Below are 15,798 nucleotides of genomic sequence, written 5' to 3' on the forward strand. Positions count from 1 at the left end.
TATGGTTCTGGATACCATCGAGCTGAACAACTAACTCTGTTTTTGTCTCTCCACAGATGCTGCCTGACCTGCTCAGGGGATATTAGTTTGGGAGTGTCTTCTGCAAACGCCCATTGATGCAGAAGCAATTGTTCATTTTTAAACCTAAGATTGACCTCATCAAATGCCTTTTGTAAATCCAAATATTCTTCTGTCGCTCTCTGTTCCTAAGTCACTCTGTTTCTATGTGTGTGTGTGTGTGTGTGTGCTTGCGTGCATGCATGCATGCGTGTAGAACTCCACATACATCAGTTTGCTATTTTAAGTTGCCTGCTTTTGGTGTCACCACAACCGCACAGGCTACACTTCCTGCTGCAGACTGATAAGAAATCTATATTCTGCAGCTGGCTCCAACGTTCCCGTGAAAATCTACTTGTTGAGCATACCGATTTATTTTGCTTTTTTGTTTTTTTTGTGAGCAGTCCGTTGAAATGTTTGAAGAAACTTCGAAGATGTGTGTTATTTATTGTGGAACAGGAGCTGTGTGTACCTTCGAGGCTGCTACATACAGATTTGCAGGAACATTGACCAACAATCTTCATCCCAATCTCTTCCTCTTTCTCTCTGGCACTCTCTTCCCTTTGCTTCCCTTCCCTCTCTCTGATAATCTCTCTCCATATCTATCCCTATCTTTCTCACTGTTACTCTTTCCATCTGGAAGAGTAGAGGCAGCTTTACTTTGTATCCAACCCCACACTGTACCCGCCCTCCGAGTGTTTGTTTGAACAGAGAAGACAGAGTTTTATTCTGTAGAGGGCTACTCCAGGCTCTACTCGGTTTGGCAGCATTTGATGTGACAGTGTGGACGGAGCTTTAATCTGTATCCTTGGAATTTAGAAGGTTAAGTGTTTCATTGATCACAGTTCACAAGATAATAATGGAACAAAGGGGTGGATGGAGAGAAACGCTTCTCATTGCATGGGGGAGACTCGGACGAGGGGCACAGTCTAAAAATCATAAATTAGTCGAAAGCCCTGACTTGACTGAAATCAAGAAACGGATCTACACACAACGGGTGGTAGAAGTTTAGGAATTGTCTTCCACAAATGACCTCTCCCTATCGATGCAGTCTTCTCCAGCTCCAAACTACACCAATATCAGTGAACCTCTATTTCTGTATCGGTGACCACGGAGTGGGAGGGGGAAGCAGACTGACGCCACTGTGTCTGTATCTCTGGCGCTGGGGAGACAGACTGCCCACACTGTGCCTGTATTACTGAGACAGGGGAGAGCAGTCAGAACCCATTGTGTCTGTACCAATGACCCCGGAGGTGGAGGGGAGCAGACTGACCCCACCGTGTCTGTTCCACTGACCCCGGGGATTGCAGACTTATCCGATCCCACTGTGCCTGTATCAATGACCCCGGGGGAGAGCAGACTGACCCCACTATGTCTGTATCACTGACCCCAGGGAGAGCAGATTTCCACCACTCTGTATGCATCTCGGAACCCGGTATCGAGCAGTCTGATCCCCATTTGTCTGTCTCACTGACCCCGGGTGAGAACAGACTGAACCCACATGTCTTATAGACATAAAATGCCTCTGGGAGAGTCTTGCCACGGGCTTTAATGCCAGGAAGGCCCCCGGTCCCATATTGCCAGTGGGTGCGAGACCTCGTGGTGCCCCCCACCCCCACCCCCCCCCCCCCCCCCCACCCCCACCTCCACCCCCGCTCCGGCCCTGCTCGCCGACGGGATAAAAACTTAAATATGTTAATTTATGACAATAAATGAATGAATTATTTACCTGCTCCCGCCGTTGGTCCCGGTGCAATATTTGTGCTGGTGGCTGGCACTACGACACCTTCGCTTCCCGTCTGGGAATCAAAGGTGGGAACAATGGTGGGGCGGTGAGCAGGTAGGTTTTCAGTGCGGGGGCAAAGAGGGGGGTCTATCTAATCTGAATCATGTAGGGTATGGTGGGAAGGGGTAAAGATTAATGTTTATGAACTGTGGGGGAGCGGGAAGGAAGGTACACAACGTCATTTTTTGGGTGGGGAGAGAGCAATGAATGACTTTTTTGGCTATGGGGTGGAAGAGGGTCTAAAAGCATCTATTTATTTTCTGAATACATTGAACAGAACTATCACTATGCATTTAAACTAAATGGAAGGGCTGAAAGCCCTTTAAAAATGTCTTCAGCATCTGCGCAATGGCACCTGCCAGGGATGGATAGCAACCCCCCCACCCCCCTCTCCATGTCATCGGGTTGGGCGGTCCGCCCCAGCCAAATAAGTGAGTCAGGGCGTTTAAAACTGTGTTGGTTCCACAATGAACAGTTCGCATGGGTGGCCTGCCATAGATTACGTCCACCGCCCAGGCCAGCGGCAGTCATGTAAAATGCAGTCCTATATTGTCTCTGTGATGTAGATGACATCACTTCCTTTGATCATACATAGAGTACTAATACTGTTAAAGTGACATCAGAACATCCCCCTTGCTTGCCTTGAATGGAAATACACAGAAAATAATTTATGTTCATAGTAAAGAAATACAGCTTTAAACAATATTTCCATATTCCTTTAATCAAGTGTCCTTGAAATGCACTGTTGGTCGACGGAATCGACATGATCCTGTCACTGTGTAGTTTGCTTGACAACTGGATCAGTCAACTTTTCTGGCTTGACCTGTATGTGTGTTCTGACAGACATCCTGTGCTTGAAAATTACACTTGTCACTTTCCTTTGCTCTGTTTAGAATGTGAATGCATCCTCCATACAATAGGAATGTCAGCCACAACGTTGGCAGTTACTTCCTTCAGCTAACATCGGTTCCTTTTTATCACCAGACCATAAGAGATGGTTACATTACACGATCTTTGTTCATTGCAGAAACTGGGCACTTCTTCAGGTTTATCTTGTAGGTGGATCATCCTGATTTTCTGACCAGTCTGCAATGATGGTAGATCCACTCCAACGTGCTTAGCGTGTCATTTCAATTTTTGCATCTCTCATCAGTAGTCTGTATTGCATTAAAGAGGATGCCATGAGGTGGTGAACTGGAAGAGTCTTGACTTGCCTGCCAAATGCAATTTTCGCAGGTGATGGTTATCTGAGTCGATTGGTGTCACCCTCAACTGTAACATGACGACATGAAGATTCTGTTTTGTGTCACAACACATGACAATCAACAATTTTCTGCTTGTTGTGTCCATTAGCTGATGAAATATCAGGAATTGAGAGCAATGATCAGTAACTAAAGAATTATCCTCGACTTTGATAGTGAAGAACGTCTTGATGAAAGGGCACAGACCTGAAACGTTAACTCTGCCTCTCTCTCCGCAGCTGCTGCCTAACCTGTTGAGTATTCCCAGCACTTTCCGTTTTTATTTCAGATTGCCAGCATTCACAGGGTTTGATTTTATATTATTATGCAGAAGTGGTTGTTCTTTTTGCCAGTATGGTTGATGCTGGTGGCATGCCTCAAATGTCCTTGCTGCTCACTTGATGTCACTGTTAATTCATGGCCTGCAGACTGTTTTGTGTGAAAGCCTTCTGCACTTCTCAATGGCCATTTGACTTATATGCAACTGTGACACATGTTATGCTGGAGCGTCTGAGGAATCAACACCTGTATTCTTTTGATAACGTCATTGGAAACCCTAACACATTCCAGGATGGCCCTAATGCCCTGCGTTCTGCAGGAACCTCTGGTATAATGTCAAGAAATTCCATGATAATGGGGTGCCATAATTTTTTGGAGACTGCATCTTTGGAGGTCTCTTCCTGTAGTTCGTCATGGTTTCTTTGTCGGAAAAGCATCAAATCTATTTAATAATCTTTTTCCAGCTCAATGTCAACTTCGTAAACTTGGACACCTAGTAGATGTCCATATTTCTTGGGGCAGTTAGGAAACCAGCATAGAGTGTCTGAAGTCACGACAAGCTTCACAACAATCTATCTGAACTCGCAGTCATACCCTTACACTGGTGCCCAGATAGATGGCTTCTGGTAAATCATCCCGAAGGTTCATGATCCGTCTCAACGATGAAATGTTTCCCAAAAAAGTACGTGTTCAATCTTGTGATTGAACTCCAACAACCATAACCACCTCCCTTGTGCTAGGTATGACTCCACCCAGCTGAGAGATTCTCCACCCGCCCCTTTCCACACCGTTTCCCACTGACTTCAGTTTGGAGTGGCTCCTTGATGCCATACTCAGTCAAATGCTGCCTTGATGTCAAGGGCCATCACTCTCACCTCATCTCTTGAGTTCAGCTCTTTTATCCATGGTTGGACCAAGTTTGTAATGAGGTCAGGAGCTGAGTGGCCCTGGCAGAAGCCAAACTGAGCGTCAGTGAGCAGGTTACTGCTGAGCAAGTGCTACTTGATAGCACTGTCAATGACACCTTCCATCGCTTTATTGATGATCAAGAGGTCGGGTGCTAATTTGTCGTGTTGGATTTGTCCTGCTTTTTGTGGACAGGACTCACCTGGATAATTTTACACATAGCCAAGTAAATGTCAGTGTCACTTGCTGCTCCATTTCGGAGGGGAGATAAGAGTCAACCACATTGCTGTGTGTCTGGAGTCACAAGCTATCGCTGCTAAGGACGGCCGATTTCCTTCCCTAAAAGACATGAATGAACCAGATTTCCTTTTGGCATTGCACTGCCAATTCTTCTTTAATTAATTAATTGCATTTATATTCACCCATCTGCTGTAGTGGGATTTGAAATCGTGCCGGCAAGATATTGGCCTGGGCTTCTGGATTACTTGCCCAGTGACATTACCACTATGCCACGGTCTCCCCCACTCTTATGTCGGAATAGGTTGTGTGCATTGCCGACAAGCATTTCGAACAGAAAGCGATTAAATGGCCTTCTAGCAACAAACATGCTCCAGCTGCTTTTTTTTTTTGCAAATCACCAAACAAGCATCCTGTGCCAGAAGGGTAACATTTCTCAGGTCTTAAAACTGCAAAGATGTTTCTGTTAACAGTGACTGCTTCAGTAATAGAACACGTGCTGGTGATCTTCATGCCAATGTTATGGTGTTTCCTTTTTGCGGCGATCTCGAAGAATCAATGATTTTCACTAAAGAGATGAGATGTGGGGAACTAAGAAATAAAAAAGACCAAGACATCTGAGTAAGTCTTCCTTGTATTGTGGGCTAGGCATGGTGTAAATAACCTCTATCTTGCTGGTATCCTGTTTTCTGCCCATGTCTGAGAACATGGAGCTGAAGAAGTTGATGTGCCTTGCGTTAATGTTACACTTCTTAATGTTGGATATTAAGGCCCTCATTATTGTCTCGATCATGATGTGCAAATTCCTGTCGTGTTCTTCTTTTGTGCCGCCCATAATTGCTATATCATCAGCAGTACAGGCACATCCCAGCACATGTTCTATAATGTGATCCATATGCTACAGAAATAAAGCCTGGATTACTGATGAGCCAAATAGTAGGTACAAAAAAATAGCACAGGGTCCTGAAAGTCATTAACTCTGCGAAATTTCAGAAAGAGGGACCATTTCTGTCATCGAACTTGGTAAAGAATATGGCCTTTGCAAATTTAGGATTCCGCTCCTCCAATGTGGAGATTTGTGAGTAAATCGTTTTGTGTATGTGCTATTCAGCCTTCTAAGATCTAAGCATAGCTTGATGTTGACGTTTTTTCGATTACAGCTGATATGGAACTGCACCAATCCATGTGCTTTGTACAGGCTTGATGATTTCTTCACTCCATACTATCCATTTCGGCTTTGAGTTTGTCTTTGACATAGACACTGCATTTCCTCGGTGGATCTATGGAAGTAACCGTGTCGTCACGCACAGGTAGGAGAGAATCTCTTTTGAAACTTATCAATGTACCAGATTGGTTGGGTACATTCGTTGTAAATCTTGGATTGTCTCAATAGGGTCACATCTATTCTGGTTGTAAGTCCTTGGCACACTGCTGATCCCGTTGATTATGACAATTTGAATCTGGCTACATGCTGGAAGGCCTGAAACTGCTGGGACACTTGTGTCAATCATGTAGAAAATTTGTTGTGACCATGCCGATTTTCCACACCGACACTCCAACATTATGTTCCTGCACAGTTGATCGGTGTACCATTGTACTCAATGAATACTGTCTCTGTAGGTTGCAGTAAGACTTCCCATCTCGCTACATACATACCTTCACTATTCTCAGGGGTCAGAATGCTTGCAACGGCCCCTGTATCGATCTTAAATCGCAACGTGTGCTCTGCAGTCTTCTCAGGGCATATGATATCATTGGTAGTGAATGCTTTCCGCTGTGTAACCGCATCTATTTAGTTCATAGAGTTATACAGCACAGAAACAGGGCCTTCGGCCCATCTTTTCTGTGTCGGCCATCAAGCACCTACCTATTCTAATCCCATTTTCCAGCACCTGGCCCGTAGCCTTATATGCTATGGCGTTTCCAGTGCTCATCTAAATACTTCTCAAATGTTGTGAGGGTTCCTGCCTCTACCACCTCTTCAGGCAGTGCGTTCCAGATTCCAACCACCCTCTGGATGAAAATCGTTTTCCTCAAATCCCCTGTAAGCCTCCTGCGCCTTACCCTAAATCTATGCCCCCTGGTTATTGAGCCCTCTGCTAAGGGAAAAAGTTTCTTCCTATCTAACCTATCAATGCCCCTCATGATATTGTACACCTCAATCATATCTCCCCTCAGTCTTCTCTGCTCTAAGGAAAACAACTCTAGCCTTTTCAGTCTCTCTTCATAGCTGAAATGCTCCAGCCCAGGCAACATACTGGTGAATTTCCACTGCACCCAGCACACTGCACACAACTCTCCAGTGCAATCACATCCTTCCTATATTGTGGTGCCCAGAATTGTACACAGTACTCCAGCTGTGGCCAAGCTAGCGTTTTACACAGCACCATCATAACCTCCCTGCTCTTATATTCTATGCCTCGGCTAATAAAGGCAAGTATTCCATATGCCTTCCTAACCACCTTATCCACCTATCTATGAGTGATCTATGGACAAACACACCAAGGTACGTCTGACCCTTTGTACTTCCTAGGGCCCTACCGTTCATTGTATATTCCCTTGCGGTACCGTCCTGAAATCTAAGCTTTTCCTCCTCACCATTTACGACACCACCAATTTTCGGGTCATCTGCAGACTTACTGATCATATTTCCTATATTCACGTCGAAATCATTAATGTACACTACAAACAACAAAGGGTCCCAGCACTGATCTCTAATGTACACCACTGGTCACAGGCTTCCACTCACAGAAACAAGCCTCGACCATCACCCTCTGCCTCCTGTCACTAAGCCAATTTTCGATCCAATTTGCCAAATTGCCCTGGATCCCATGGGCTCTTACCTTCTGAAGCAATCTCCCAGGCGGACTTTAGAAAAAGCCTTACTGAAGTCCATCTAGACTACTGCTTTCCCCTGATCTATACATCTCGTCACCACCTCGAAAAATTCAATCAAGTTAGTTAGACATGATCTCCCCCTGACAAAGCCATGCTGACTATCCCTGATTAATCCCTGCCTCTCCATGTTGAGATCAATCCTGTCCCTCAGAATTTTTCCAATAGTTTCCCTACCACTAATGTTAGACTCACCGGCCTGTAATTACCTGGTTTATCCCTGCTACCCTTCTTAATTAATGGTACCACATTCGCTGCCCTCCAATCCTCTGGCACCTCTCCTGTGGCCAGAGAGGATTCGAAAATTTGTGCCAGAGCCCCTGAAATCTCCTCCCTTGCCTCACATAACAGCCTGGAATACATCTCATCTGGGCCTGTGGATTTATCCATTTTTAAGCCCGCTAAAACAGCTAATACTTCCTCCCTTTTAATGCGAATATGTTCAAGTATATTACAATCCCCCTCCCTGTTCTCTACACCTACATCGTCCTACTCCAGAGTCAATTCGGATGAAAAGTAATCATTTAAAACCTCACGTATGTCCTCCGCCTCCACACACAGTTTGCCACTTTGATCCCTAATGGGCCCTACTCTTTCCCTGGTTATCCTCTTTTCCTGAATATACTTGTAAAAAGCCTTTGGATTTTCCTTTATGTTGCCCGCCAGTGCAACTGTTATCATGTGGAATGTGTGCTCACCTTCAGATACCACCTTTGGTGCTCAAGTCACTCCCTACCTCATGGGCATATGTATGTTTAGTTTGGTTTCTGGCATTTGTGTGCTTCTTGTCCTGTAGTGGACTACTGTGACCTCTGGCTATGTTTACATTGCCAGCGAATTGGAAAGATGTAAAGGGAACAGGGTTGTGGTGGTGGGTGATTTTTCCTTCCCCTATATTGACTGGGACTCACTTAGTGCTAGAAGCTTGGATGGGGCAGAATTTGTGAGGAGCATCCAGGAGGGCTACTTGAAACAGTATGTAGAAAGTCCAACTGGGGATGGGGCCATTCTGGACCTGGTATTGGGGAATGAGCCCGGTCAGGTGGTCGAAGTTTCAGTGTGGGAGCTTTTAGGGAGCAGTGACCATAATTCCATACGTTTTAAGGTACTTGTGATAAGGATAAGAGTAGTCCTCGGGTGAAGGTGCTAAATTGGGGGAAGGCTAATTATAACAATATTAGGCAGGAACTGAATAATTTAGATTGGGGGCGGCTGTTTGAGGGTAAATCAACATCTGACATGTGGGAGTCTATCAAACGTCAGCTGATTAGAATCCAGGACCAGCATGTTCCTGTGAGGAAGAAAGACAAGTTTGGCACGTTTCGGGAAGCTTGGATAACACAGGATATTGTGAGCCTAGTCAAAAATAAAAAGGAAGCATTTGTAAGGGCTGGAAGGCTAGGAACAGATGAAGCACTTGAGGAATATAAAGACAGTAGGAAGGAACTTAAGCAGGGAGTTAGGAGGGCTAAAAGGGCTCATGAAAAGTCATTGGCAGACAGGATTAAGGAAAATCCCAAGGCTTTTTAAACATATATAAAGAGCAAGAGGCTAACCAGCGAAAGGGTTGGCCCACTCAAGGACAGAGATGGGAATCTATGTGTGGAGCCAGAGGAAATGGGTGAGGTGCTAAATGAGTACTTTGCATCAGTATTCACCAAAGAGAAGGACTTGGTGGATGATGACCCTAGGGAAGGGAGTGCAGATAGTCTCAGTCATCTCATTATCAAAAAGGAGGAGGTGTTGGCTGTCTTGCAAAGCATTAAGGTAGATAGGTCCCCAGGGCCTGATGGGATCTACCCTAGAATACTGAGGGAGGCAAGGGAAGAAATTGCTGGGGCCTTAACAGAAATCTTTGCATCCTCATTGGCTACAGGTGAGGTCCCAGAGGACTGGAGAATAGCCAATGTTGTTCCTTTGTTTAAGAAAGGTGTCAAGGATAATCCAGGAAATTATAGGCCGGTGAGCCTTACGTCAGTGGTAGGGAAACTATTAGAGAGGATTATTCTGGACAGGATTTACTCCCATTTGGAAACAAACGAACTTATTAGCGAGAGACAGCATGGTTTTGTGAAGATGAGGTCGTGTTTTACTAATTTGATTGAGTTTTTTGAGGAAGCGACAAAGATGATTGATGAAGGAAGGGCAGTGGATGTTATCTATATGGACTTTAGTAAAGCTTTTACAAGGTCCCGCATGGCAGACTGGTACAAAAGGTGAAGTCACACGGGATCAGAGGTGAGCTGACAAGATGGATACAGAACTGGCTCAGTCATAGAAGACAGAGGGTATCAGTGGATGGGTGTTTATCTGAATGGAGGGATGTGACTAGTGGTGTTCTGCAGGGATCAGTGCTGGGACCTTTGCTGTTTGCAGTATATATAAATGATTTGGAGGAAAATGTAGCTAGTCTATTAGTACGTTTGCGGACAACGCAAAAGTTGGCGGAGTTGCGGATAGTGATGAGGATTGTCAGAGGATACAGCAGGATATAGATCGGTTGGAGACTTGGGTGGAGAAATGGCAGATGGAGTTTAATCCGGACAAATGTGAGGTAATGCATTTTGGAAGGTCTAATGCAGGTGGGAAATATATAGTAAATGGCAGAACCCTTAGGAGTATTGACAGGCAGAGAGATCTGGGCGTACAGGTCCACAGGTCACTGAATGTGCCACGCAGGTGGATAAGGTAGTCAAGAAGACATACGGCATGTTTGCCTTCATCGGTCGGGGCATCGAGTATAAAAATTGGCAAGTCATGTTGCAGCTGTACAGAACTTTAGTTCGGCCACACTTAGAATATTGCGTGCAACTCTGGTCGCCACACTACCAGAAGGACGTGGAGGCTTTGGAGAGGTACAGAGGAAGTTTACCAGGATGTTGCCTGGTCTGGAGGGCATTAGCTATGAGGAGCGGTTGGGAAAACTCGGATTGTTTTCACTGGAACGACGGAGGTGGAGGGGCGACATGATAGAGGTTTACAAAGTTATGAGTGGCATGGACAGAGTGGATAGTCAGAAGCTTTTTCCCAGGGTGGAAGAGTCAGTTACTAGGGGACATCGGTTAAAGTTGCGAGGGGCAATGTTTAGAGGGGATGTGCGAGGCAAGTTTTTCACACAGAGGGTGTTGAGTGCCTGGAACCTGCTGTCAGGGGAGGTGGTGGAAGCAGATATGATAGCGATGTTTAAGAGACATCTTGACAAATACATGAATCGGAAGGGAATAGAGCGATATGGGCCCCGGAAGTGCAGAAGGTGTTAGTTCACGCAGGCATCAAGATCGGCGCATGCTTGGAGGGCCGAATGGCCTGTTCCTGTGCTGTACTGTTCTTTGTCCTTTGTTGTTCTAACACTTCTAACTGTCCTTTCTTGCCACACACCTTTCAGTTATCCAAGTAAGCTGGACAATTTCTTGGTTGGTGCAGTTGACAGCATTTGCCACGTATAATACCTTGCTAAGATTTTCTGTTTCTCTCACCTATGGACCTTGTCCCAAACACTCGTATTGCTTGCAGCAATGGGCCCAAAGTTCCTGCTTTATTTCAGTAGACTTTCAGTATCGGACCCCTTCTGCTTATCTGGTAGCTCTTTCTGAAAATCTTCCATCAGGGAAGTCTCAATGACCAACTCCAAGATCTGTTTGGATCACTCAACCTCTGAGAAATCACAGATCTTTCTTTTCTCGCAGCATTGTCCAACAAATTGGCCAATGGTCTGTGTCGACTGCTGGTGGTATGTCATCAACTCCAGGCGATGAATCCTAAAATTGATATAGACCTTCATCTAGTCCACTATCACTATTGTCATCCAGAATCTCTCTGGATCCTTCTGTTCGGCTTCAGAATTTCCAGAGTTGTTGATACGATCCAGCCCATCGTTGCCAGTTGAAAACTTGATCTTAGCTTGCTTGTCAAGCTTCGTGATAGAAGAGCCAAGAAACATAACTCCAAGAGCTGCTTGAAGGGTTGGAAATCATGGAAGAGTTCTTGGGATTTTCAATTTACTGTTGAATGTTTAGTGGCAAATTTCAATGCACAGAAAAAGTTGTCAGTTGGAGATTTTCCCTTTAAAAAGCGACCTCTTCTGTTCTTTCTGGGTCTCTCCATGAGGGAGTATAACAAATATGATCCCACCCTTAGCCCCGTGCCTGCAGCCTGGGTTTTCTGCTTGCAATCAGGGAGATTTCGCCCATGAAGCAGCAATGCTGGGGAAACAGCCTACCTGTAATGGCAGTCCGCTCGGCAGACCCGATGGGGCAGACTCTGCTCGTCATTTCTGAGCTCTATTTCATCCGCATCCTGTTGTTTCTACCAGCTCCCATCAACTTACACAACCCGCTTCACGTGCTCACACTTTCCTGTGCACCTGTATCAGTAATCATTGTCGAACTTACCAGTGCTGAATTCCTGCTGCTCTTTTAATGATGATTCGCATTGGCCTGTAGGGGCAAATCACAGTCCTCGATATCGTGGTCGCACTGATACTTCCTCGTTGATAGTGGTGTGCTTTAATAGTGAAGATATTCAGAGACCACACAATGACAGCATATTGTTTACGGAGCGCTCATAAGTTGAAAATTTCCGGAGAGAACTTGCTGCCCCCACTTTATATTATTGCTTTTCTTCAGCAATATGATACTGAACAATGCTGAATAGAGTTTTGATAAATTGTTCTTTATTCAAAAGTAACAACTTTAAAAGAGAACCCTCTCTTACTCGTGTGACGTGATGACGACCACGACTCTAACTGCCTGTTTGCAACTTCGATGACATCACCTCCAGTAATTATGCATAGAGTACTTATACTGTTAAAGTGATACCGCAACAGGATCCATGTCTGTTCTTGTGGGTGTGGGACCATCACCTGTGTGGCCAACATTTCATGGTCGCAATTCAGCACCCACATTCATGTTATGTGCATCTTTCATGTTATCTTATTTGTGACATAATCAGTCCTGGATTCCATGAAAATTTGGTCATAAGATAGCTTGGTAATGTTGTTCTCACTAGTTGAACACACAGAATCTCAGCAGGCAATGGCAACTGAAGGCTACTGGCGTTGCACAATGATGCAATAATGCAAATTGGATATCTTGCCTGGTTATCAAACACTTGCTGATCAGCGATTTTATTCTCCTGATCACACGATCAGCCATACCATCCAACCGAGGATATTTGGGTGATGATGTGACATGAATGATGGGACCACACATATTATGCAAAGGTTTTCCTGTGTATCGTGGACTGTTGTCGGTTGCCATTTCAATTGGGGCACCGAAAAGACTAAAGAGGAAGGGTACAGTGTTGGCACTGCTGCACTTGACATGTTTCGAAGATTCTGCAGAAGAGGAAATTTCCAGTCATAGTAAGTCATTGGCGGATAGTCTTCTCTGCCGATGGAGCACAGATCAGTTGCTATCTTCTTTCATGGTGACAATGGTATGTCATGGAGTTGCAGTGGCTCTTTCTGTTGACCAGTCTAATGGCCCTGACACGAATGACAAGATTTCACCATCTGGCCATTCGAACCAGAACACTTACTCACAAGCGAGTGACCTCATCCTCCATGTTCCCACGTGTACTTGGTAGAGCTGTCAATAATGCCAGACTGAAATGCCACTGTAATGTTTGCTTAGCCCCCATTGGATAGTACTCCTTTTTATATACCGATGTTTGCCTCGATATGGCCAATATGTTCTCAGATACATTGGAATCTCCTGAATAGTCTCAGGCCAACCCCCAATAACGATCTGCGACAGCAGTTGGAGCATGGGGTCTTGATAAGTCTCCCTCTTGAGTTTCCCTCACTTATTTTGGCGAAAGTACACGAGATCCGCCTTGTCAACATACTCCACGAATGCACAGACTTCACCCACCTGGAAGTCTAGTGGCATGTCTCATGCCTTCCCATCATTGGCAGTCAACTTAATATACTTCATAGGTCCAATCGACTGCACGGTTTGTATGTGACATCACATTTGAAGCCCTGAATCCTGTGTAAAATCTGGAGTCGAGGTGATGCAATATTGAAGTAATTTGCTTGAGCGAGCAACAGACCTCTTGAACTAAATGTGATATGCTTGCCATCTTGAAGATGACAACACCGAGACCTTCCTACAATGCTTCCACTTCTAATATCGTTGCTTTCTGAGGGTTATAGTATAGAAGACATGACTCAACTGACAGTGCTTGCTTCAATGCACTGAATTCACTGGCTGATCGTCTTGTCAAATGAATGGTGTGTCTCCCTTCTGCAATTTCTCACTGGAGATGCCTCCTCCGAGAAGCTCTTTATATACACAGCAAGGAAGTTGAATTACCCTAGACAACTTGGCGTTCTTCGTTGTCCTGCGGTGTCAGCATTAGGAACACAAAAACATGGAAAATAGGAACAGGAATAGGCCATTTTTCCCCTCCAGCTTGCTCCAACAGTCAGCTAAATCCTGGCTAATTTTCCTACACTATCCCCATATCCCTTAATGTCTTTAATATCTAAAAATCTAATGATCGCCGTCTTAAACATACTCAATGACTGAACCTCCACAGCCCTCTGGGGTAGATAATGCCACAGATTCACCACCCTATGAGTGAGGGCATCCCTCCTCACCTCAGTTCTAAATGGTCTACCCCTTATTCTACGACTCTGTCCCCTGCTTTTGGACACCACAGCCAGGGGGACATCATTGCTGCATTAACTATGTTGAGCTCTGGAAGAATTTTGTATGCTTCCAAGAGATCAGCACTCATTCTTCGAAACTCTCGAGAATATAGGCCCAGTCTCCTCACTCTCTCTTCATAAGATAATCGCGCCATCTCAGGAATCAGCCCAGTGAAACGTTGTTGCACTCCCTCTATGGCAAGTATATCCCTCCTCAGATAATTAGACCAAAAACCCACAGAATATTTCAGGTGCGGTCGCGCCCAGGCTTTATACAATTGCAGCAAGGCTTCTTTGTTCCTGTGCTCTAATCCTCTTGCAATAAAGGCCAACATATCATTTGCCTTCCTCATTGCTTGCTGTACCGGCATGTTAGCTTTCAGTGAGTCATGAACAAGGGCGCTCAAGTCCGCTTGTACGTCAACACTTCCCAATCTCTCACCATTTAAAATACTTAGCATTCCTGTTTATCCCACCAAAGTGGATAACTTCATATTTTTCAATGTTATATTAAATCTGCCATGTTCTTGCCCACTCACCTCACCTGTTTAAACACACTTGAAGCCTCTTTGCGTCCTCCTCACCACTGTCAGTCCCACCTAGTCTTGTGTCATCAGCAAATTTGGAATATTACAATTGGGCCACACATCCAAATCATTGCTATGGATGATGAATAACTGTGACCCAAGCACTGATCCTTGTTGGACAGCATGTGTAACAGCCTGCGAACCTGAGGATAATCTGCTTATTTCTACTCTCTGTTTTCTGTCCATTAACCAATTCTAAATCCATTCCAGTATATTAGTTAAAATCCCATGTGCTCTAATTTTGCTTGCTATCGTCCTGTGTGGGGCCTCATCAAAATCCTTCTGAAAATCCAAATAGACCACATCCACCTATGTATCCCCTTGTATATTCTGCTAGGTGCATCTTCATAAAAACTCCAACTGGTTTGTCAAACATGATTTCCCTTTTATAAATAATCCATCTTGACTCTGCCAATCCTACCATTATCCAGTAAAGACCTCATTTACAACGGATTCTAGCATTTCCCCGACTACTGATGTCAGGTTATCAATCCTGTAGTATCTCACTCTTACCTTTCCTAAATAGTTGAGTGACATTTTCTACCTTCCAATCTTGAAGAACCATTCCAGAATCAATACAATTTTGGAAGCTGATCACCAGCGCACCCATGAACTCTACAGCCACCTCCTTCAACACTCTGGGATATAGAGCTTTGGGTACAGGGGGCTTAGAAACTTTCAGTCCCATTAATTTCTTCAGTAGTACTTTTTTTTACTAAAATGAATATCTTTCAGTACCTCATTCTCACTAGTCTCTTGTTTCTTTAGTGTTTGTCAGATGTGTTTTTCATGTTCCTCCATCAAGCCAAACACAAGTTATTGGTTTAGATTATGTGTCATTTCCTTACTGCCCATTATAAATTCTCGTGTCGCTGACTTTAATGGGCCAACATTTTCCTCTGCTAATCTTTTCCTTTTACATATCCATAGAAGTTTTTACAGTCCATTTAAAATCATAGAATCATTGAACAATAGAACCAGAGCAACGTTACGACACAGAAAGAGGGCATTGCACCCATCCTGTCTGCGCCAGCTGAAAAACTGGCCACCCAACACGAGGACACATGAGCACAAGAACACAAGAAATTTGAACAGGAGTAGACCGCGTGGTGCATCGAGCCTGCACCGCCATTCAATGCGATCATGTCTGATCTG

This window comes from Heterodontus francisci, chromosome 28 (genome assembly GCF_036365525.1).
Source record: "Heterodontus francisci isolate sHetFra1 chromosome 28, sHetFra1.hap1, whole genome shotgun sequence".
In the NCBI taxonomy this organism is placed as follows: domain Eukaryota; kingdom Metazoa; phylum Chordata; class Chondrichthyes; order Heterodontiformes; family Heterodontidae; genus Heterodontus; species Heterodontus francisci.